General features: G+C 42.6%; 1 long non-coding RNA gene across 1 annotated transcript; it reads right to left on the reverse strand.

Moving 5' to 3' along the window:
* Positions 1–168: 168 nt before the first annotated feature.
* On the reverse strand, positions 169–23856 carry LOC149063825 (uncharacterized; the record flags this gene model as incomplete). Its single annotated transcript, XR_016195743.1, has 2 exons — positions 23767–23856; positions 169–361 (listed from the first exon to the last, which is right to left on the reverse strand). It is a non-coding gene; the product is annotated as an uncharacterized LOC149063825 (long non-coding RNA).
* Between the last annotated feature and the right edge of the window lie 727 nt (positions 23857–24583).

Genomic DNA, 24583 nt, shown 5'->3' on the forward strand with positions numbered 1-24583 from the left:
ACGCTATATACGTAACAAATTAACGTGATTAACAATCTATCGATTAATTGATTGGACTGGTCCGACCAGAGATGGAAGCTGTCTCAGAATGACTGGGGAATGATTTCCGGTAGGGAAAACATTACGGAGAAGATTTTGGGGAAGGAATTGGAGGGAAAAAAATCCAACCTTGGCGAAACCCAGAGTCCATTGAAGTTCTTCCTGACTTTGACGGCTTGTTGTGCATCGGATATTTGGCTTTTCAGTTTGTCGCAGTGAGGGACGTCGTCCGTCGTCAAAGTGAACACGAACGACGCCGCGTTGTGCAGCGCGAGCAGCAGCAGCAGCGGCTTCAAGTTGCTGTGGTAGTCGCAGATTAGATCTGAAAAAAGAGAGACAAACGCAGTTATATGAGGAGACAACTGCAGAAGACATTCCCTCACATCAATAGGACGCGCATTACGCGTCTATTGATGTACAGTCGAATCCCGTTATAACGAACGCCAAGAGACCGGAAGAAACACTTGGTTACAACGAGATTTCGTTAGAAAGAGATTCCAGGTTACCTAGCATGGTTCCTATGCAAACGTATTTGGAGGGATTAGGAAAGTGTTCGTTAAAACGAGATTTTCGCTATAACGGTATTCGTTAAAACGGGATTCGACTGTATTACGTCCAAATACCAGATAATACCAAATAAATCTCTTCACCATCGCGAAGCTTTATATCAACCCTATTACCTACGGAAGTTGCTTTTTCTTCCCACTCCTTCCTTTATAATGTATCTTGTTACTGTAATACATTGAAGAGCCAAAAAAAACTGGTTCACCTGCCTCATATCGTGTGGGGCCCCCGCGAGCCCGCAGAAGTGCCGCAACACGATGTGGCATGGACTCGACTAATGTCTGAAGTAGTGCTGGAGGTAATTGACACCATGAATCCCACAGGGCTGTCCATAAATCCGTAGGAGTAAGAGGGGGGGGGGGTGGAGATCTCTTCTGAACAGCACGTTGCAAGGCATCCCAGATATGTTCAATAATGTTCATGTCTGGGGATTTAGGTGGCCAGCGGAAGTGTCTAAAGTCAGAAGAGTGTTCCTGGAGCCACTTTGTAGCAATTCTGGACGTGTGGGGTGTCGCATTGTTCCACTGAAATTGTCCAAGTCCATCGGAATGCACAATGGACATGAATGGGTGCAGGTGATCAGACAGGATGCTTACGTACCTGTCAGAGTCGTATCTAGACGTATCAGGGGTCCCATATCACGCCAACTGCACACGCCCCATACCATCACAGAGCCTCCAGCAGCTTGAACAGTCCCCTGTTGACATGTAGGGTCCATGGATTCATGAGGTTGTCTCCATACCCGTACACGTCAATCAGCTCGAAGCAATTGGAACCGAGACTCGTCAGACCAGGAAACGTGTTTCCAGTCCTCAACAGTCCAATGTCGGTGTTGTCGGGCCCAGGCGAGGCGTAAAGCTTTGTGTCGTGCAGTCATCAAGGGTACACAAGTGGGCCTTCGGCTCCGAAAGCCCATATCGATGATGTTTCGTTGAATGGTTCGCACGCTGACACTTGTTGATGGCCCAGCATTGAAATCTGCAGCAATTTGCGGAAGGGTTGCACGTCTGTCACGTTTAATGATTCTCGTCAGTCCCGTTCTTGCATGATCTTTTTCCGGCCGCAGCGATGTCGTAGATTTAATTTTTTACCGGATTCCCGATATTCACGGTACACTCGTGAAATGGTCGTACGTAAAAATCCAAATTTCATCGCTTCCTCGGAGATGCTATGTCCCATCTCTCGTGCGCTGACTATAACACCACGTTCAAACTCATTTAAATCTCGATAACCTGCCATTGTAGCAGCAGTAACCGATCTAACAACTATGCCAGACACTTGTTGTGTTATATAGGCGTTGCCGACCGCAGCGGGGCCAGAGCGGGGCCCCTAGGCTGGGATCTTTTGCGGGCCCCCGATCAGACTTTTCACGGGCCCCTTCTGTAGTTAATTTATATCGTGAAAAAGGAAAAAACTATGAGAACTGTCCCGGGCCCTGTCAGTCCCCCCCCCCTTTGTAGGGGTCATGAGCGCAACAACCTCTCGATGCATATAAAAAAAACAAGCCTGCCGTTCGGAATCGGCAATAAATTGTAGGTCCCGGTCTAATTAGCCCCCGCGCGCAGAAAATGTCTGCGGTGCGACAAAAACAATCAATGAAGGCGGAGGGGGGGGGACAAAATGCCTGCTTGCCCACGGCTGACCAAGTACCTAGTTTCAGCCCGAGAGCTGCTACCTCTTCTTAGCCTATACAGATACGAATACAAGGCCACAACAGGCAAAAAGCCCAACGAGGTGGGCTGAGAAAGGCGACAGACACAGCTGTTCTATCTAACTCCAGCATAAACGTCCCTCATACTTGAAAAAGTAACAGAATAATAATTCCTCCAACCGTACACATGGGGGGGGTTGGGGTCACACGGTCCATGAAGTTCTTATAAACGCTTTGAATGACAAGAGCAGAAAATATACGACGTGGGAGAGATACATTTAAAAAATACGCCTTTTTCTAAGACCGAAAGGCAATAATTACACATAATTTCACCATCGATCCCATAACATGATAACCACTAATGGCAGGAGAATGATGCCACCCCTTCCTTCCCCCAGTCATTTCTTAGTCGAGAGAAAACGAGAACCGATCTCGAACGAACAGTAGCTCGGTAATTGAATCATTGGGCAATTAGCCCCACCTTAACTTGTACGGGAGAACTAATCGTGAAAATTAATTCGTTAGGCTTGGCCCGTCGTCCCGTTTTATACACTGCGAGTGCTTCGAATGCATAATCGGGCATCGATTCAAAGACAAGACACACTCCATATAATGGATCACCTAATATATATATGGAGATAAGAATGTCCGAGGAATACTAAACATGGTGGTTGACAATGCGGTGACCCTGGCTCATCAAGAATAGCCATGTTAAAGCCGCTTACATGGTCGGTCTATTCGTGATCATGAGGAGTTATATTTCCACGGTTAATTGGTCACGCTTACGAAAACCCTATCTGAGCTCGAGAAATTCTTGTTCCGTTTCCCGAAGTGGAGGAGATTTTCGCTTCTCTGCGGTCCCCCCCTCGAGCGTTGTCTGGTAGCAATGGAGTTGACCTCCTATAACGGACACTCCCCGTTTAACGGACACTTTTTTGAAGCCTGTGGAACACGTCCTCGATGTATAGGGTGTCCCTTAGAGGATTCGTAAATAGTTTAAAAATTCATAAAATTTAAAGGAGATGGTATATTCCAATGCGGTTCGCGAAATAGTTATTCTCCCGAAAAGAGGAATCCCCCCCACCTAAGAAAAAAATAGTTTGGCTTTTCATCAATAGGGGGCACTGCACCAAACCCAATCAGGATTGGTTGGACCTTTCTTCTATCGATTCTGCGTCCGAAGTGTTCAGAGACACTTTGTAACCCCTTCATTCGTTTGGAATCGTGTCACGGGCCACTCAAGTGATCTGGAATGGCATCCCCAGGTCACGTAAGTGATTTTCAAATGTGCCGCGGGTCATTTGAATGATTTGTGAATGCACCGTGGGCAACTAAAGTGATCTGGAACAGCACCTCCAGGTACTTTATTTTCTCTGTAAATCTGCCGCGGAACACTTGAACCGCACCCCAGGTCACTTGAGTTGAGTGATCTATGAATATGCCGCGAGTCACTTATTTATACTAGTCAGGGCGGCGCAACTAGGGGGAGCAGGCGGGTCTCGTGCCCCGGGCGATGGACCAGAGGGGGCGCAAATTTTATTCTCAAACCTCTCCTTCAGCATTACAAGTGGGCGCAAAAATGCGCGCTTGCCCCGGGTCACCAAATATCTAGTTGCGGCCCTGATACTAGTAACTATCACTGTTTCCCTGACCGCGGTTCGCTGCCGGGTTCTGACATCAGTCTAACCGAGCCAGAGTGAGTGATTCACATTCTGTGTGTTTCAATTTTCATCATTTTATTTCCATTAGTCGTGTGTTAACCGGGCATTTCACTAATAGGAAAGAAAAAATCAACCAGGCTCCGGGTTTTCAAAGGTTCAGAACGACCTGCCCTTAAGGGCTGTAACGCAAAAAACCCCTAGAAACTTGATGTTCAGTCCTTCTTGATGACCGAAATCGACTTCTTAACAATAGAAGCCGATTTCTCAATACGAGCTTGCAGCCGTTGGACGAGATCCGTTAAGCTTAATTCGCCGTTTTCGCCGATGTACTTCATGATGTACGGCTCGATTGCAAAAGCGAATTCGTCGATCGGATCAGCACTGCTGTCCACACTTGTCCCAGGAGAATAGTCGGGAGATGCGAATTGTTGCGGGCAGTTACGCTCCTTCCTATTCGTTTTCCCCCACCTGAGTTGGGGCTATAAGTGACTTGTTCGTGATACGAGCCTGTGGCCTCGAAGACGGTCCTTGGGAAGACGTCGCCTCCTTTTCGGCTTTTTTGAATTCTTTGCTATACGGCGAAAATCGACATTTACGATAATTCGCCGCATGATACAGCTTGCAATTTGTGCACTGTGGCCTGTCCACTCCGCGCACATTGGGACAGTCGGGACGGATGCGGTAGAATGCACTTGACGCATCTTTCGGGTGCACTACATCCAGAACTATGATGACCCCAACTTTAGCAGCGGTAGCGGACGATGTTCCGCTGTGCATTTCTATTCCTGAACTTTTCCACCTTGATCTTGAGGTGGTCGATGGTTTTAAGGTCCAGGATCTTCGTCGACTCCGGTACTTGGGGGAGATCCACTTTCCATATGGGCAGCTTCCTTCCATCACGGCGTCGTCTTAGTTGCTGGACCTTGGTTACCTGGAAAATTAAGTCCTGTAAAGAGAGCATAATGTCCTTGTTAGAGGAGTCAATTTCCAGACCCTTGATGACGTATGAGTCCGGTTTGTCACAGTCCAAAAGATACGTGTGAAATTCAATATTATTCGCCTCGCAATATCTAGTGGTGAGACGGTGGTCATTTGCGCGCTCTGGAATTACCGTAACTCTGCTGCTTACGGTCTTAACATGAAATCCTGAAGGGCAGATGTCATCCAGTTCTTTAGAAATTTTCCTCCAGTTCCCTTGGCTGGAGATGTGGATTGGAGGTATTTTTCTTCTTTGACCTCGGTTTATGACAGTAGAAGGTATCGGATCGGTGACGTCTCCAGCAGTCTGCTCCACCAGGGCTTGATTAGGAGCCACCATAGGCGGCTCCAGTGGCTTGAGAGGGATGGTGAAATCACCTTCACTTGCTTCTAATTGTCCTGGTGAGGGAAAAGGTACAGGAGAAAAAATCGGAGCCACCGATTTTTTGTCAGGTTGCGGCTAATCGGGGCCACCCATTTTTTGTCAGGTTGTGGCTTCTTCTTCGGGTTTTTCCTTCGAGCGATGTTGCACGAGTCATCATGGCAGACAGTCGTGAGCGTAAGGAAGCTCTCAAAGACATGATCAGAGAGCCTTTCCTTATCTTTGGATGTCTCCAGATCCATCACGTGCCCAGCAATCTCGAAGGTCCGTCTGAACAGAAGATCGTTCCTGCATGTTCTTCTTGTTTGAGGTATGTCCAAGATGATGTCAGCATCAGCAGATAGCGACGTAACAAGTCGCATCGCAGATTCTGCTATGTCCGCTTTGTCTTCTTCTGCATCATGGTGAGTGACAGATTTGTATTTCCTTGATAATACAGGCCACGCTTTCTTGTGACTAGGAATTAGCGATTTATGAAGATAGCGACAGTTTAAAATATTGCTAGCCATATTTCACATCAAAATTTTACAGAAATTACCTTAATTTGATGTGTTCTTTTATTGACTAAATCCTAAGAACGTAGACTTTGACCCATGAAATGCATTTCAAGATGATACAGGTATATTATTGGACAGGTGACAGATAAGCGAAACTGCGCTGTGGTGGTCGAGTGGTCAAGTGGACGACTACCCGGGTTCGAACTACCCGCCACCACAGTGGTGGTCGGCTGAAGTTGATTTTCTTTCGTTACGAGCCGATCTCCCCGTGAAAAAGTCTCGCCACAGAGAGCACTGGCCTACAACGGCGCAAATATTCAATCGTTACACTTCATTCAAAGTTTGAAATACAGATGGCGCACTCAAAATGCAAGCATAACACTTATATGTTTATTAGATACACACTCACTCACACTTCCGGAACAATTCAATTGGTAGTTAATTGCCCGAGGCGGTAGACCGGAGTTGAGCTCGGTTTGAAAAGAAAAAACATAAGCGAAACTATGTTACAATTCCCTTTGCCCCTATTTAAAAAAAAAATACGAGGAGGCAAATACCCCCCCCCCCTTCCTGGTCCCCTATCTCTGGAATCCCTGCTCAGAGGACTGGTCCTTCGTAGAGGTGAACCTAAAATAGAGTTGGTATGGGTGGGGGGTAATATTATTTTACGAAGTTCAATATTCAAGTTTCATATCCTGTAACGTTGAGGAAAATAAATACAGTAGAATCCGGACTTCTTATCTGGCCTAATGTGGGGGAAAGGCGGGCCGGATAACAGGAAAGTCAGATAGGCCAGAGTTCTATAAATGCACACCTCCTACCCCACCCCCTTCCCCCACACCATCAAAAAGCACCATTTTAATACCAAAAACTGTCCCTATTCATATTTTATGACCTCTTGGCGCAGGTCAGTAGACTACTTTATACATAAATGTATACGTGCTGTACCGTACATACATTTATGTATACGTAATGTAAATATTTGTTATGTACTGTACTGCACGTTTCAAAAATTTTTACAGAAGAAGAAAGTCCAAGAATACAAATATCATTACGAAAATTATGCAAATAGTGTTACATAATTATGCATTCATCAATTTATTATGTAATTTTTCGCATGCAAATAGTCATTATCTTCTGTAAAAATGAAAACTAGCACACATTTCTTTGGGGGTCATTCAAGTATTACGTCAGCATCGATGGGGGTGGGGAGGGGCGTTCCGATTTGCCGACTTTTGATGACAGGGGGGGGGGGAGGAGTTTGGATGATGCTTACGTCATCAACCACCCTTTATGAAAATATGGAATATTCTTAATGGCATCTTACTCGGTGTGCCAAAATCGTGAAAAATCTTTCGCTAGTTTGTGGGCACCTGAACTAACATTCTCCCTAATGATAAATCCCTTACAGAGCCACTTCAGCGATCTCTAAATGTTTCAGGGGTTCTTCTCAAGTGCTCTGGAAATGTGTCCGGCCCGCTTAAGTATTCTGGAGCTGTGCAACGCATCACTCAAGTGATCCATAATTATGCCACGGATGACTTAAGTAATCTGGGAATGTTCCTCGGGTAACTTGAGTGATGAAGAACAGCACTGGGGGCCGCTGAAGTGCTCTAAAATTGTGCCACATGTCACTCAAAGAATCTCTAAATATGCCACAGATCGTTTAAGTGTTCTGGAACGGTGTCGCGGTTTACTTAAGTGATCTTTGAATGTGCCACGGGCCACCTAGATACTCTGGAATTGTGCCACGGGTCATTTAAACGATCTGTAAAATTGTGCCATTTAGTTCATTTTTACAAAATTGGGTTTGCGGGGGGGGGGGGGGCAAGCCAAATCAGATAACCTTTAGGACCATATTTGGTCCGCGGGTCAAGGATTTACCATACATGGCTTAAAGGGTGGGTCGCAATGAATTTCTTAAAGAGAAATTTTGAGTTCTTACCCTTCAAATAGAATTGAAATTAACAAAAATCGATTATAATAAAATATAAAGGTACTTTCTTTGGAAATTTTAATTTTTTTTAAATGTTTTTCACATTAAAAAAAATTCGTCTGGGCGGGTGCACATGGGCCCCTATACCCCCCTCCCACGTGCGTTTCTGATCCCACCAATATGCGTTGAGAGGTAGGGGGCACTGCTGACGAAATTTTGCTGACAAGGGAGGTGTCAGAGTTTTGCCGACTTTTGCTGACAAGGGGGAAGGGGTCAAAAATAGCCAACAATTTGCTTACGTAATACTTGAACGGCCCTTTATAACTAGCACCAAATTGGCAACTTTGAACTTGCCTCCTTGGAACTTGCCTCCCTGGTCTATAATATCCTCTTAGCCCGCTAATCCTCCCTCACACTGTAAATACGCCACTGTTTGAAAACCCTACGCCATGGCTGAAACTAGAGGGGAGCGGAGGGGGAACTGCTCCGGGCGGAAAAATTTAGGGAGCGGCAAGTTTTAGGTGGAAGCAAAGCACACCATTGCAAAATTATCGAATTCTAAATTGTAGTTGTGACAAAATCATGTTTTTCCCGGGCGGCCAAAAAAACCTAGTTACGGCCCTGTCCTAGGCACACTCAACGATCAAAAGCACGAATGCGAAAATGTAGCAAACCGTAAAACGTTGGTCAGTGCCGAGTACGAAGCAGGGCCGTGTTAAGAGGATCATGGGCCCCTGGGCTAATTGATTTTTCTGAGACCTTACGCATGAGCCAGCAGACAGCCTCGTCCAAGTGGCGTAGTGGTAAGATGCTCGTCTGCCACTACGAAGGTTACCATCAAGGTCCATGGGTTCGAATCCGCGCGTAGAACGTTAGAAGCAGGTTCTTTACCTACCGAACCTGGGGCGACCACCGATGGATGGAGCCTTCAATTCCCACCCAACTCCTGGTTGAAAATTGCCGTACGGCGATATATGACCGGAGTTGGTGTGCGGTAAAGTAGTAGGCAACCTCGACAAATGGCTGAAAAGCTCAACTGATCGATGGGGGCCTGAACTGGGATCCCGCAACACAAAATCTCTTTGGTCGGCACCTCCGAAATAAGGCTGCAAAAGCTCCAACTAGTGCTGAGACGCTCAACTGGGAGCCCGCAAGACCCTTTGGTCGGCAGCGTCGAGACATGGTTGGAAAGCATATAATCGCGCCGAATGAGGCCTCTATTCGCGTGGTGGGGATATATGGGACGTTTTGTAACTTTATTGCCATTGTAATTTTTTTTATTTCTCTCCCCCCCCCCCCATTATTTATATTTTTATTATAATGGTGTTTTTTTTTTTTTGTGTGTGTGTTTTATTGTCGTGTGTGCACATATGTAATTTATACATGCATAATAAAGCTCCTGACACCGTCCAGCCCCTCATCCGGAGTGTCAATGGATAACACTGACAATGATCGATAGAGACTGGGCGGTGTAGGGTATGAAATGAAATGAATGTTGAAATCAGCTGCGTGTTTATTGCTAGATTACTTACTTAATAAACAGCGAATTCCCGACCCATTTCATTAATCGCGTGTCGCGCCATCTGCCAGTGACTTGCAATATTTGATAAGTTTTGTTTACCTATTATATTCCGAAAACTGATTTCCGCTGGAAAAATAAATACATGTTTCATTCCTGACGTTTAATGATCAAAAATTTAATGAACTGTATAAAAGAAAATTTATAAAAGTATTTGAATTAAATATAAGTTAATAAATTATATATCCATACATTTTTTTTTTTTTCTATTTTAGAACCAAGTTTGCTGAGAAATCCAATCTTGTCGGCTTATGCTGGGTGTATACCTAGAAGCTCGTAGTTTAAAAATTCTTAAAATTGAAGGGGGGAATTATCATATGCCAATGCGGTTTTGCGAGAAAAGTTGTTTCTTTTTGCAGAGAAAAAAAAATTAGTTCAAATTTTTGTCATTAGAAAGCGCTGCACGAAAGCAAATCGCAGAATTCCGTGGAATTTTCATTTCTGTAAACACCAGTAAAAAAGTAGAATTCAGAAATGAATTAATCTGCACCCTGTATTTTATAGGACTCTGATTTGCATATTTCTACCGATTTGCTTCGGTTCATCGCCATCTATCGACAAATGTATCAACCAATTTTTTTTTTGTTTTTCTGCGCCAAAAAATAAAAAAATTCCCCTCAGTGGGAATTACTTTTTTGCACAAACCGCGTTCAAATTTTTCCAACTTTTTTTAAAAACTCCTCAAATATTTATGAATTTTTGGGAAATCCTGTACTTTTTAATGTCGTGTGTGAAGTTACTGTACATTTATGCCATTGTAGGGTCCGTTACGCTGCTCTAGACATTAATGGGATACGAAAAAAACCTGGTCACTCTCCGCACGAAATCCCGGGTAACCAAGCGGAGATCGAGATGTATAGTTCGGAAAGAAAATTCACATTCCTCTGTGGGGAATCTCACCACCAAACTCTCACTGACCGGGCGAGTGTTCTAACCATTGAACTACAGAGGACAGACATTTTTATTCCTTAGTGCATATGTATGAATGCTGAACGGGACTGTCATGGACAACCTCCTAGGTCAGCTAATAGCTCTTACGACGTTAGAATCCAGATGCCGACGTATAGAGAGAAGCGATACCACTCTCCGCTGTTCATACGAAGTGCGAAAGCCTGGATAACCAAGCGGAGATCGAGATGTAGTTGGGAAAGAAATGTTCTATATGTCGCCATCTGGGGCCTAACGTCGTAAGTGCTATTATCTGAGCTAGGAGCATAGGTGGAGATTGACTTGGAAGTCTGGGGGGAGGGGCAAGGTCATTACTGCTGGGGGGGGGGCACGATGATGATGATGTCAGCTCATATATACATACATACATTAGATCAGTCGACTCCACCTGTGACGCTGGGGGGGGGGGCAATGTCCTCCCCCCCGTATCTCCGCCCATGGCTAGGAGGCTGGCTATGCACAGTCCCGTTCAGCATTCACACATATTGTTACGATCTGTAGGCGATAGATGACGCGATTTGTTTGATGGCTCTCAGAAATATCGAAATCCGCTGATACCGGTTTCGGTCTAGCGCAGCGACATGCGATTGGCGAAGAATTGGCGGGAACATTCTAGAAAGTCCCTCCCCTCCAGATAGTGGTCCAACTTCTCCGTACGGTGGCGCCGCCGACTTGGAAACTGTGAAATAGAATTTTGTGGAATGTTTTTCTCGAAGTTTCTTCGGGGTTATAAATAGTGCGGCGCTCACAAGATGGCAGGCTCAAAGAGACTGGAATAGAGAGATTCGATGAACAGTCAGTTGGGGGGTCATTCAAATATTACGTTATCATCGATGGATGGGATGGGGGGTGGGGTTCCGATTTGCTGACTTTTGATGACAAGGGGGAAGGGAAGGTTTGGATTTTGCTTATGTCATCAACCACCCTTTATGAAAATATGAGTTAGGATTCAGAGGGGCGGAGCTGATGACGAAATTTTGCTGACAGCGGGGGAGGGAGGTTAAAAACGGCTAAAAATTTGCTTACGTAATACTTGAACGGCCCCTTGTGTGTTCTTTACGAGAAAGTTGTTAGTTCTCTGGTTAGGTTGTAAATACGTGTAAATTGCTGTTCTGTAAATAAATCTGTGTTTGTCCGTCGAACCGCTTCTTGTTTTGCAATCTCGAAGTCTTGTGGGAAATTATATCCGGAACAATATGCTCTAAGGCAGCGGTTCTCAAACTTTTTTGACGCGCTTTCTAGTATATAATTTCTGTGGAGGAGCCCCGTAGGCCTATTTTTCATTAATTCATCAAAGTTACTGATTTAATATTATTATTCAAAAATTCTTATAATTATTTTTTCCGAATCAACTGTTTTTTTGTATTTTTCTCGAGCTGCCGCGGAGCCCCTTGTGAGTTCACACGAAACCCTAAGGGCTCCCCGGAGAACCGCTGCTCTAAGCCTGTCCTCGGTAGTTCAATTGTTAGAACACTCGTCCGGACAGTGAGAGATTAGTGGTTCGATTCCACACAGAGGAATGAGAATTGTTTTTTCCGAACTACATCTCGATCTCCGCTTGGTTATCCAGGCTTTCGTACTTCGTATGAACAGCGGAGAGGAGACATCGTTTCTCTCTATTAATGGGGTAGGCTATATGAGCGTGGACATGGGTTAAGCATCATGTTGAAGCGGGGCCGCCCTTACAAGACGAAGGGCCAGGTGCGACTCACCATTGTCGGAGCACCAAATATGTTTAGGATTCCCTTGCCCCGATTTTATGTATTTTTATAGGGGGTGGGGAGGGGAAGGAGAGAGGGAGAGAGAGAGAATCGGCATCTATATATCATTTTTCCATAGATATAACGATAGATCACGCATGCGCAGGATTGCTTTTTGTTCCCTACACCTAACCACGTGACGAGTGGGTACTTTCACGAGTGGTAAGAAGAAATTCCTTGTTATTCCAAAATGGCCGCTCCTTGGGTGGATGGAAACGGTGAATGTTTAAGAAATCGCTCCCGATATGCTGAAATCCTGCTGTGATTTTGGTTGCAATGTATTATTTATTAAAGGTGGCAAGATTACCTTTCACAGGGCAGTTGAATTTCCTTTTTGTATTAATATTTATTAATTGGATATTTTGTTCCGCGAACTGGCCCACCAGGGCCGCAGCATCTAGTTGCGGTCACCCGGGGCAAGCGCGCATTTTGACGCCCCCTTGTAATGTTCAAGGAGAGGTTTCAGAATGAAATTTGCGCCCCCTCGGGTCCGGGGCACGAAACCCGCCTGCCTCCCCTAGTTGTGGCCCAGCGATAGAGGATTGGCGCACAATTTCATTTCCGATGAAGTTTTTTTTTTTTGCTTTGCTATGCGTTAAAATCATTATTTAGATAAATAAGAATGTTTATTGTCATTGTATATTGATTTAAAATAAATACGATTAACACTTGAAATTGATAATTTTGTGTTTTCAAATGAGAAATATGTTTGACGCGCAATGTTGGCGAGATTTTTGAATGTCAGATATGTATATTCTGGGTATGGAATGTCCATGAAAATTGAATTTACAGCTCTTATGGGAAATTCATAGCCGTGGCTCATCCAATCCTCCCCCCCCCCCCCAGTGTTCTGGCCAGTAACACTAAGTTCGGGAGTGTAGTGTATTTAGATTTGTAAACAAGAAATAACGACTAAATATGTGGACAATGAGACAGACTCAAGACCTGCTGCGTCCGTTTTTCTACTGACATCTTTACTCTACCAAACATAAACAAAAAACAGTGTTGCCACACACTTGCAACTAAATAATAAGGATGAACTACATAATCGATATACAATCGATATATCATATTCCTCCCCCTTTACAATTTGAGTCTTCCTGGAGGTTTTATATTTCTTCGGGTCCGTCGCACAGCTAATGGTATGTCTGGGGACTTCAACACAGGATCATGTCCTTTAACAGCAGTTGGTTGTGTCATAGTTGAACTTTCCACCTCTGGCGATGGAACATCACTATCTTGAAGTGATGGTGCTTGCACTGGTTCAGGAGTTACTTCCTGTGATGGTGTTGGTATTATCGCTGGAGTTAACGCTATGCTTGGTCCAACTGGACGAATCTGGTCACTGTGTCTCCTCCATAGCTGATTTTGTACCAATATAGTATACTGTAGTTCCCCGTCTCTGGAAACAACAGCACCAAAAACCCACTTTTTATATGGAGATCTGTAGTCTCTTACAGCCACTTTTTGTCCCACCTCGTAAACATGATCAAGAAATGTGACTCTCTTTCTGGTCTTTGCTTCTACTTCTCTGACTATGTCAGGCCGTGATAAGTCCAATCTCGTGTGCAATTCCCTTTTTAAAAATAATGACGCTGGACTATATCCAGTAGAAACCTGAGGTGCTCTTCTATAGGCTAGAAGAAAGATATTGAGAGCTTTCTGTTCGGGTAGGTTTTTACTTTTGAGACATCGTAATGCTTGCTTCAAGTTGAAAACATGTCGTTCCGCCTGTCCATTTGAAGCTGCATGATAAGGTGGTGAAGTGAGGTGTTGTATTCCACATGACTTAAGAAACTGTTGCATCTCTTCCCCCACAAACGTACTTTGATTGTCAGAGACTATGGTACCTGGCATTCCATAACGTGCAAACAAAGAGTCCAGAATACTGATCAATGTCTTAGAGTTCATGTTAGGAACGATGTAAATTTCTGGCCATTTGGAATGAGCATCCACAATAAGTAAGTACGTCTTGTTCCCATACATGGCATAATCTATATGAATTCTTTCCCATGGTTTTGAAGGATATTCCCAGTAATGAATGTCATTTTTAGGTGGATAACCTTTGAACTGAGCACAGCTAGGACAATTTCTGCAAAGTCTTTCAATATCTGTGTCAATTTTTGGCCAGTACACATATGATCTTGCTAATGCTTTCATTTTCACAATTCCCATGTGACCCACATGTAGCTCTTCCAAGATTGAATTTTGAAATTTCTTGGGTATGTAGACTCTAAGTCCATTCATGATGCACCCACTTTGTAAGGAAAAGTTTCTATCTCTTGCACCTAAAGTGATACCTTGGCGTAATTTTTCCAATGTCGGCCTCAATTCAGGGTCTTGAGAAGAAGCGATAGCTATTTCTTTGTAGCTCATAGGAAGTTTTGATATGTGTTCCAGGTGATGCAATGAAACACTGTCCATTGAAAACAGTTCTTCACAAGCAAGTGGAAATCGTGACAGACAATCTGCATTTCCATTATTTTCAGATTTCCTGTAACAAATGTCAAATTGAAAATTTTGCAGGAATAGAGCATAGTGAAGTAAGCGTGTAGCACATAATCCTGGTAACTTTGATTTTTTTCCAAATATGTGTATCAATGGTTGGTGATCTGTGATCAATGTGAATCTACGTCCCATCAAATAATAATGAAATTTTTCGATCCCCCATTTTATGGCTAGTGCTTCCTTATCAATTTGGCTATAGTTCCTTTCGCTATTAGTCAAAGTACGGGATGCAAAAGAAATTGGGCATTCTGATCCATCAGGAAGCATATGCGAGATGACGGCACCCAGTCCTCGAGGCCCTGCATCCACAGCTAACACAATTGGCTTTTGTGGATCATAGTGTACCAGAATTTTGTCCGACGCAATTTCTTCTTTGATTTTCCTGAAGCTTCCCTCACATGCTTGAGACCATTTAAATTTTGTATCCTTCTTTGTGAGATCATGTAAGGGTGCAGCAATTGCAGATAGTTGAGGAAAAAACTTTGCATAAAATGTAGCCATTCCGAGAAAAGATTTCAATTCTTTCACGTTAGAAGGTCTTTGAATTTTTAAAATAGCTTCTACTTTGGCACTGGATTTCTTCACACCACCTGACGAAATAGTAAATCCTAGATAGTTGACTTCTTTGGCAAAAAATTCACACTTCTTAATATTGAGATGTAACCCATTTTCCCGTAAACGTTGGAAAACAGTTCTCAACTTGCAGAGTAACTCATGCTCATTTTCAGCAGCTAACAGAATGTCATCAAAGAAAATACATAGTCCTTCAATGTGGACACTGAGTAAAACTGAATCAATGTACTTTTGCCAGATAGCAGGGGCAGCATTTATTCCAAACATCAATCTTTTCGGTTGATACAGACCTTTATGTGTATTTAATGTGAGCAGCTTTGATGTAGCTTCATCAACAGGTATGCTATGATATAAGATGCTATGCTAAGATGTCAGTAGAAAAACGGACGCAGCAGGTCTTGAGTCTGTCTCATTGTCCACATATTTAGTCGTTATTTCTTGTTTACAAATCTAAATACACTACAAAATGGCGCAGTCGGTAGGATTGTATTTTCATTGTAGAAGGAGCTTTAGCCTTTGGTAATTTGGCCTTAGCTTTCTTGTTTACCTCTTGCGTCGTAGATGGCTTGAGTTCATTCACGGACGTGAAAGCAGTATTCTTTGAATGAAGAATATCTTGAGTACTTGACTGTGCTTGCTCTATTGCCAAAGCGAGTTTGAGAACCTTATCCAGATCGGGATCATCTTCTTCGAACATTCGGTCGAGCATGATTTTATCTAATAATCCACTAACGAAGACGTCTCTGAGCATCACCTTCAGCTGAGCCTCTGGGTAATTACATGGAATAGCAAGACGCCGTAATGCTGAAATGTAACTGGAGATGCTTTCCCCTTCCCTCTGTCGCCTATTTAGAAACGTATGACGACTTGGAATCACGAGAGGTTTCGGCTTCAGATGGGCTATCAGACGATCCTTGATCGTATCAAATCGTGACGTTTGATATGTCTCTGGATGGAGCAAATTCTTGAGAAGCGAAAATGTACTTGTCGGCAACAACGTAACGAAACTAGCCACCTTTTTCTCTTCCGAGTAGCTGTACAGCGTGGTCAAAGTTTCGAATTTGTCCACGAAATCTTCTATGTCCTCTCCCTCCACGTATTTTTCTAAATGCGGCGATGAACTTGAAGCGGTGGAATTCCCCAGTAGTTGTACAATTCTCGTCTGGACCTCCAAGTTCTGACGAAGAAGCTCCTGCAAGTCAGCCATAGTTATATGAGGAAAAAGAAACCGAGACGATCACCGTATCACGACGCTGCTTAGACTGTAAACCGGGCTTCGTTATACGATGCCACGTAGAGCGAGAACCGACTGCGCCATTTTGTAGTGTATTTAGATTTGTAAACAAGAAATAACGACTAAATATGTGGACAATGAGACAGACTCAAGACCTGCTGCGTCCGTTTTTCTACTGACATCTTTACTCTACCAAACATAAACAAAAAACAGTGTTGCCACACACTTGCAACTAAATAATAAGGATGAACTACATAATCGATATACAATCGATATATCATAGGGAGTTCACACCATTGTTCCAAACAATTCTCGAAAGAAACTAATGAAAATTTTAAACTTGATGAATCGAAAATAATTCAAAAGAATGATCAAAGCAAAAATGAAAATTCAGAATTAATGAGAGAAATAATTCCGGAATTGATGAAAAGTCAGAATTAACGAAATTATTAACTCTGCAATTGATCAAAATTCGGAATTAATGAAAAAAAAATAGCTCCAGAAATGATGAAGACTCAGAATTAATGAAAAAAAAACCATAATTTATTAAAACGAAAAATTAATGAAAAAAAATAATCTCAGAATTAATGAAAATTAAGAATCGATGAAATTAACAATTGATGACAATTCCGAATTAACGGTATAAAAATATTCCAGAATTGGTGAAAACTCAAAATTAACGCAAAAACTGATTGCATAGTCTCCGATAATTTACCGTGAGTGCGGGGCTTCACAAAGCGTGGGGCCCGGTGCGGTCGCACCTTTCGCACACCCCCTAAGGAGAGACTTTTTCAAATAGGACACCGTTTCCCATTTGTGTGCACTCGAAGTAGTGGGAAACCACAGAAAACCAATAAAGCCCAACTTCAATTACCTGATCTGAAACCAAGCTGATAGCAAATGAACCAAAGCGACAAAAACCTCTCTTAAAGAACCGGAGAAAAATACCTTTTCTTTCTGCGCGGATACGATAACATCTATTCACTCGAAATTCGAATTATCGGAAGGGAAATTTCCAGATTTCTCAGGACTGGGAGGGGAGGGGAGGGAGGGGGGGGGGGCTCTTGAAAAGCTCCAGTGATTTCGATAACAAAAGGAAGAAATTTCTTCTTAATTTGAACGAAATCAAGGATAACATTTGAATAATTACCGCCTTAGAAAAATCCCTTTCATTCTAAGACACAATAGCATTATTATGAGCATTTATTTTTTCATTTTGGTTCACTCTTTTGTTCTAGCGAGAGACGTTCTTGTGAAATGTCCGCCATCGCTATTCCCCCCCCCCCTTTACTCTTTTGAATATTCATAGGTCTTTACACCACAAAAAAAAAAAAAATTCACGGTTTTATGGAGCTTTTATATTTGCGTCAAATTTCGAAAAGGCATGACCTAATGATGACTGATCACCTCTGGTATTTTTATCGTGTTAGTTAAGATGAAAGAATACCGTCACAATTCATAAGAATAGCGAAGTCATATATTTCGTGATAAGAAGGGCTGGGCAAATCCAAGCCGCCAGGTCTAGGATTATGAAAAAAAATTTCTTAGTGAAGTTGCTAAATATTGCAGGCCGAGAGCAGCACGAAATGTTTGGAATATATAGCAATATATCTGCCAACATCAAAAAGGGTCACTACACCCTGGTAAAGTGAGAAGCACTATTTTGCGCCTTTTACTTCGGGTGAAAAAATTTTTGGTGACTAATTTTTTTTTGTGGCTCCTAGATTTTTTTTTGCGACTTGTCCAACCCTGGTGATAAGTGAGAATACTCTTCAGTATTCTTTCTTACATAAAAATTCAGGCTGTGCTTTTATGATGTATGTGTATTCAGGGCAGTCTGAACATGGTCCCATTCCAAGGTGAAGTAACACTCTGAGACCCTTACTCGGTAAGAGCACTTCACTCTCCCTCCACAACCGAGCATAGGCACCAGAACCTAGGGGCTGGGGCCATTTGGCCCCTTCCCCCCTTCTCCCCAATAAATTTTGGGAGGGTGCTGAGCCTCCCCTCTCCAATAATTTCTGAAAAAGCAATGCAACGCACATTCCCTCTCTTGCGTACGCGCATGAGTCCCGTATATACCGGACAACCAGCAACTTTCAACCCCCCTCCCCCAATGTTTTCTTCATGTCGGTACCTCTGCGAATATCGCCATAGAGGCAGGCTGTTCTCAGTCGGTTTGAGCATTACCTCATAGAGATACGGAATGTTTGAGCCGGGCAAAGTTGGTTTTCTGTCGTTCTCAAACTTGAAGCGCGCATGTGAGCCGATCTATCCGTTAAAAAGTCTCTCCACAGAGAGCAACATGTCCACAAGGGTAAAAATCTTCAATATTCATAGTTCGAAAAATAGATGGCAGCACTATAACAAGCATTATACAGAACCAAACTTTACGTTAGGTTCGCAACACGTACGCGCACATTCCAGCACGTACAAATTCACCAAAAGTTCCGCAAAGGAATATGGACGAGATGTATGTTTGGTTTAATAGCGGTACTAGCCGGTTTGAGCCGCAGTCCCACCTTGGTCATGGGTCTCACTCGAGCACGGTCGGGGACAATATTAACAAGCCAAGGGCGTAGCGAATTGGGGGGGGGGCAGACCCCGAAATGTGAGAAAATGACCGAAAAAAGGGAAAAAGATGGCCAAATCCATTGTGGCTACGCCCCTGTAACAAGCTATACATTGATACGAGTAAAGGAGAAAATTCGAAATGTCATGATCGGTCGCAATAAGTGACGAAGGTGATACAATCCGGAACCTCCGACGAAGTGACGTATTGTTTTCCTTCATCACACTCATTGCTACCAATCAAGGGACGCTAAACTTCTTCCCTATTCGTATGAATGTGCTGTTTGTTAACATGCGTCTGATACCTCAATTGCAAAGGGCCCCTCCCCCCCCATGATGATAGCGAGATATAGTTACGAAGTCTATGGATTGGATAGGTACTTCCAAAGCGCTTGGGGTCTTCTCTTCAAGCTATGTGATGCTGTAAGAACGCCTGTTAAGCCTGTTTATATGGGCATTTACGGTCATAGTTATATAAAACAGCGGTTCTCAACCTTTTCTGACTCGCGGAGTACATTTCATGTATAATTTCCATGGCGAGGGCCTCGTTTGACTCGAGGAGCCCTTTTTAGTATATAATTTATATGGCGGAACCCTTTAAACTTCTTTATTTATTGATTTATATTTAATTTACTGATTTATTTTATTTTCCTCGAGTGGCTGCTGAACCCCTGGGAAGTGCACAAGGAGCACCGGTTGAGAACCACTGATGTAGAAGAACAAAGAAAAGTTTGTTTTTTTTCTTTAAAAACCAGATGAAAAAAATCAGGAAAGTTACTCTCTTTCATTCATTATCACCATTCATTTCAGGAATTATGGGTGACGGGTTTACCCCCAAGAGGAGGTATGTAATTCCTTTATTTCTCCTCAAGGGTTTACTACAGCTTAGAGAGCTCCTTGATAAACCTTCTCTATAGGTGCCTTATCCCCAGTCTATGGGATGAATGTGGATAACAAATGACGTGCTAAAAGTGACCCATTGTTGGCAACGTGCTTGAACACGACGTTGCATGCTTTTGTTTTCAAAGGTTCACGTAAGGAAAAATCAACAGTTGAGTTGATGAAGATCCACAACTTGCCATCTCCTCAAAGAGAAGGCAATTCCGCCTGAATACAAGGACCCATTCGAATAAGTTCTGGGGGGGGGGGGGACGCCTCGGGTGTAGAACGGGCTATATGATAATTTGATTATGAGAATGATAACTCCATGATAACTATAACTAGTAGTAAGATTTTCGAGAATCTTTATGTAAATTGTTTGGCTTATAGTCCTAACTTGGTGAAGACCTCCGTCCCAGAAAGTTACTTTGCCCGTGAGCCCATAGTGGCAGGGCCGTAACTATGATTTTTGCCGCCCGCTGCTAACATTATTTTTGCCACCCCCACAACTTTAAAATTCGATAATTCTAAAACGGTGTTCTTTGTTTCCACCTAAAACTGAAACATCCTAAATTTTTCCGCCCGGGGCAGTCCCCCCCCCCCCCCCGCTTCGAATTCCGGCTCTGCATGGTGATGTAGAGATGATCTCGAGGGATGAGGAGATCGTCAGTCTAGAGACCGAGAATCAACCTGATACGCATTTTTTTTTCTTTTTTCAATTTTCACGCTGTAAATTTTCTTTAGGGGCCAACAAGTCCTGGTTTGAGGGTCTACCAAGCATCCTGACCAACAAAAAACTAGAAAAGAGGGGGGAACGTGCCCAGGGTGGCAATCTTCCCGGGGGGGGGGGAGAGGAATAACAAAATTTAAAGGGATGAGAAAAAATGATTTTCTTTTACTATAGAAAAAAATAGTGTTTCAAAACTATTCACTTTCACAGTCAGATCAGCAGGACTGTCCTCACCAGACAATCACCGATGGAGGAGCGGTGGAAGACCTTCGAAGGAGAACTAATTATTGGGAAATCTATACATAATTCATAATTAATTACTTTAAATTATATTTAAATTCTTACAAAGTTGTTCGGTATACGGAGAAATTAATTTCAGTCACAATTATCAGAGAAATCCCAAGATTTCAAATATATTCACTGAAACATGTACGAATAACGTGAAATTAATTATTTAGCACGTGCATCTATTATGTTCCTGGAATTAATTTGCCATCATCGAAATCATATACAATCTAAAATGAAGCCGTAAAATTAGCCTTCAATCGAAATTTAAAATATAGTGATATCCAGCTACAGCGATACTCGGTTTAACGATAAATCCTTCTACAACGACTTGTTTTTTTCAAATCGTGTTTGGAATTGCTTATATACATATGTAGTCTGATGAACCCCTCTCGTATACGACGATATATTTTACTCTATAAATCCCTCCATACAGTGGCGTATTTACAGGAGAGGGCTCTCAGCTCAGTGTGGCTAATTTTAGGATTGATTGGCCAAGAAAATTAGTAGAATGGGGAAAGGGCTGAAAAAATTTGTATAACCCTCAATATACCCGCCTCTGCCCAGACAGCTAGAGACTAGGTCAGTGAGTGACCAAAAAAAGTGACCTAGAGAGTTTGTAAGCGTGTGTGTGTGAACAAAAGAGGCAGAGCCCGATTCTTTGAGGCAGAGGCGTACGCAGGGAAAGAGAGCATGTGGTTTGTGTATTAAATACATACAAAGAGTAGTCAATTTTGGAGCCCTGAAAATTTGTGGGTCCTGGGCTCATGCCCCGTTTTGCTCATGTAAGAAACAGGATGTGAATGTTACCTCTATGATATAACGATGATCCTTAAATGAAGATTTTTTTATTCAGAGTATCGTTCTCTATCGAGGTTTCCCTGTAATATAGTGAAACAAGGGTGCCTTTCAGACATAGTGGGCCAAAAAAACATTGTCATGAAGCCCGAGAGCCACCAATTCATACTGTGGTATCTAATGGTGTCTTGACTGGTGAGTCCGATCAACACCTTCTAGAGCACCTTCTGCTTTAGAAGGTATTGGTCCGATGGGGGCACAGGAATTCGAATCAAATAAGGTCTATATTATTTTATAATTTTATTTATGACCGAAAATTGATTTGCAGTAGCATCCGAAATGGGTCGTGTGAACCCATCTACAGCCGAGTATTCTTGAGCTGCGGGTCAAGACCCGAACTTGATTCGCAGTGGCATCCGAGATGGGTCGTAAAACCCCAGTTAAAGCCGAGTATTAATGATCAATGGATCACGACCCAAACTTGATTCGCAGGGGGACTTACTAGATGGGTCATACAAATCCTGTTATAAATCTGCTTTTTGCGTTACTGGTTTCACTCATTCCAAAAAACAAACAGTCACATGGGCCGGCCGCTGTGGTGGCGAGTGGTCATAGTGACGGACTCGCATCGCGAGGTCCCGGGTTCGAACCCCACCGTCACCGCAGTGTTGGTTGGCTGAAGTTGGGTTTTTTGTGGTTCCCAACTTCGAGGTGCGAATGCAAGCCGATCTCCCCATTAAAAAGTCCTGCCGCAGAGAGCAACAGACCTACAACGGTAAAATCACCAAAAACCTTACACTTCACTCAGAGTTCGAAAAATATGTGATAGATGGCAACACTATAACAAACATTACACAGAAAAAAGCTTCATGTTAGGTTCACAACACAGACACGCACATTCCAGCCTGTACCAATTCCTTAGAAGTTCCGCAGAGGAATATGGACGAGGTATACACACATGTGTGGTTTAGTAGTAGTAGTCACATGGGTCGCGAAGCTGATTTTATTGTTGATTGCGCGTCTGAGAAGGTTTAAGAACTCCTGGGATGAGGCATGGGTTCTTAACCCCTATGGGTCGTGACACCAACTTGTGTAGCAGTGGGATTGCCGAGATGGGTCGGAAAAATCACCTACAATCCGGTTATTAATTCATTTTTTACGCCACTAGGGTCTTAAAGATTTGGATGGGCACTTGGGCTGAGACAGACATTTTTGGGGGTCCTCTTTGAGCATTGATTTAATGGATCGTATAATATGGGGAAAAGTCGGCATCCAAAATAATACGGCATACAAAAATAATAACATAATAAACAAAAACTAATGAAAATTCGGAATTAATGAGAGTTTAATGAAAGAAACGCATAATTCATGAATTTATGAAAGAAATAATTTCAGAATTAATTAGTGAAACCTTTCAAAATAATTGGGGGATTGTTTGATTCGGAGCCCTGTGCTCAGGGCTTGTTCACCCACTTGATAAGACTTCCTGTTAATTAATGAAAGATAATTTTAATATTAATGAGAGGAAATGATTCCAGAATTGATGAAAATCCAGAATTTATACATGAAAAAATTCTGAATCAGTGAAAACTTTAATACAATAATTTAAGGTCTTCCTGTTTGATTCAGGGGCTTTAGCTCAGGACCTTTCGACCCACTTGTTATGATGCTGTTAATGAAAATGTTCCCGAATGAAAATTAATTTAAAATTAATGAGATAAATAACTCTAGAATGAGTGATATTCAGAATTTATGAGAGAAATAATTCCAAAATTGATGAAAATTCAAAATTTATGGAAAAAAATTCGGAATTGGTGAGAGTTTCCGTTCAATAATTTGGGGACCTTCCTGTTTGATTCTCTCGGCCCTGAGATCGAGCCTTGTTTGCCCAGCAGTTATGGATCGCAAAGTTGGTCGGGTTGTTGATTTTGGGTAGCGGCTGAATACTATTAGGAATCTCTAGAATAAGGTAGAAGCAGGGCAGGAACACGGGTGGAAGGGGGCAATTGCCTCAGGCATCAAATTTTAGGTGGAAACAATGAACACTATTAAAAAATTATCGAATTTTAAATTGATTGGGGGGGGGGCAGAAAAAATCCTAGTTACGGCCCTGGGTAAGACGTAAGAGTAGGAAAAAATTAATAAATAATAACAGTCAATCATTGGTAAATAATCGATACAATTGTCACTTACCTCTCATAGCGATTTGCGGTGAAAAAGTTTTGATTTCCGTTTACGAGAGAGAGAGATGAGAGAACCGAATCCTAGAACTGATTGGAAAAGAAATGATGATGATCGCAAAAGGGAGAGAGGAAAATCAACCTTGATCCAGTAGCATCCGATAGCCCCTCCCCCTTGTCCAACATTCTTCTCCCTGATTGGTTGAACTCATCTCGATCTCAGAAAAAGTTACAAAAGTGCCCCCCACTTGAAATTCTCTTTTTTTCCTTTTCAACTCCCGCTACTTTTTTTCAAAAACAATTCATTCGGATTCGTGTTAATTACTTATTAGTGTGTTTATTAATGAAGAAATAAAATATACAAAGAAACAAAAGTTATAGACTACAGTTGAAATTCCAAAATTGAAAGAATGTATGAAAAATGATCAGCGGAAAAGCGAGAAATTCAACTGGGATAGTCAGAGTCTGTGATGCAAAAAAAAACCACTACCTTTTTTGCGTGTTTCCCAAACAGGGCAATATCGCTCCCGGGAGCCATGAAAGCGTCCACGGGGCGATAGAAGATTTTGGTCAAGGCAGAGTCATCCTTGGGGGGTATGTGCGTCAGGTAGGATTGCAGCGGGCCCCGGCACTTAAGGTAATAATAGTTTCTTTCATAAATTCTGAATTTTCATCGATTCTGGAAATCTACAGGGTGATACAAACTTTTAAGGGAAGTAGAAAGCACAAAAACAAAACAGAATTGCAATTTTTTTTTTTTTGCATAATTATATGGATGGTAAGAACTTTGAGCACCTGTAGTGAAACTTAACGTGTACACGTACGTCGTA

This window comes from Pholcus phalangioides, unplaced genomic scaffold (genome assembly GCF_987345545.1).
Source record: "Pholcus phalangioides strain wild (caught in Gottingen) unplaced genomic scaffold, Ppha-v1.0 ptg000042l_1, whole genome shotgun sequence".
In the NCBI taxonomy this organism is placed as follows: domain Eukaryota; kingdom Metazoa; phylum Arthropoda; class Arachnida; order Araneae; family Pholcidae; genus Pholcus; species Pholcus phalangioides.